The following is a 1,319-nucleotide window of genomic DNA, read 5'->3' as shown; positions in this document are numbered from 1 at the left end:
GTGATAAGCAGATACAAGTCTGTTTTTCATGCGAGGTCCCACCTGGAGCAGCTGGTCCAGAGTTTCTCAGTTTTTTGGGTCTAACACCACCTTGTGCATTTTGGGAATAGAGTTCCTAAACAAAATCTCATAGGGTCCTTAAAGTTCACACGTGAACTCTCTAGGAAACATTTCTAGAATCCTGGGATTGGAAAATATCTTAGGTTCCTGCAAGCGCTGATCCAGTAGGATCATTCTAAACTCCTGAAGAGTGGTATTTGAGCAGGAGATCTGCTCTACCATAGTGAAAATAAGATGCCTTATCATTAGGGAGCCTACGTCTAGCAACTTCTCTGAAAGTCTTCGTTTCATGTATTCTAGCAACTTGACCCTTAAAGCCATGACACTTAGACTTGTTCATTTGAAAAGATAAGATCACTACCAACCAACCAGTTACCATGGAGTCGACTCCAACTCATGGCAACTCATGTGTCAGAGTAGAGCTGTGCACTATAGGGTTTTCAATGTCTAATTTTTGGAAGTAGCTCAACAGCCCTTTCTTCCAGGCACCTTTGGCTGAATTCAGACTTCCAACCTTTCGGTTGCAGCTGAGCGCGTTAACCGTTTGCATCACCCAGGGACTCCATTATCACCACACTGATACTTGAATCCCAATACTTCAATAAAATGGTGTTGTAATTAACACCCACTGGCATATTTTACCTTTGAGGCAGAGCTGTTACTGTATTTTATGAAACCACCAGAGGGCAGCAATGTGCAAATAACACATCTAACTTTTCTGCTGCCTCCTGTTTGGCCTGGGTTGGGAGGAGTATATGGGTCTCATTCCCCATGCTCCTCTCAGATTTAAAAAAATGATAATGTAATCACTTCACTTTTTCTCTGGAAACTGTCAGAATTAATTCATTTCAGATGAAAATATACTGACTATTCACATATGCATCCAAATCAGTCTTTTCAGGATTCAGGACCTGCTCATTCAGGCATTGTTCATCTAACCTTCACTCAGACCCTCCTGGGTGTCGGGCACTGCCCTGAGGAACTAGGCTGAGCCCCCATCCCAGGCATTAGAGAGACACCACCGTCTCAGGGACGCGTTCCTGGCCATACTACCTGAAATCACAACCCTCTCTAATTTTCCAGTTATCTCTGGAGAATTTTTTTTTAATAGACTTTTACTTTTAGAGTAGTTTTAGATGTACAGAAAAACTGCAGAGTTTCCATATATATCCACCTCCCCGACCACAGATGCTCCTATTACTAGCATCTTGCATTTAGTGTGGTACTGTCTTAGTTAGCCAGTGCTGCTGTAACAGAAA

This window comes from Trichechus manatus, unplaced genomic scaffold (assembly GCF_000243295.1).
Source record: "Trichechus manatus latirostris isolate Lorelei unplaced genomic scaffold, TriManLat1.0 scaffold00218, whole genome shotgun sequence".
Taxonomy (NCBI): domain Eukaryota; kingdom Metazoa; phylum Chordata; class Mammalia; order Sirenia; family Trichechidae; genus Trichechus; species Trichechus manatus.
This window is presented reverse-complemented; position numbering follows the sequence as displayed.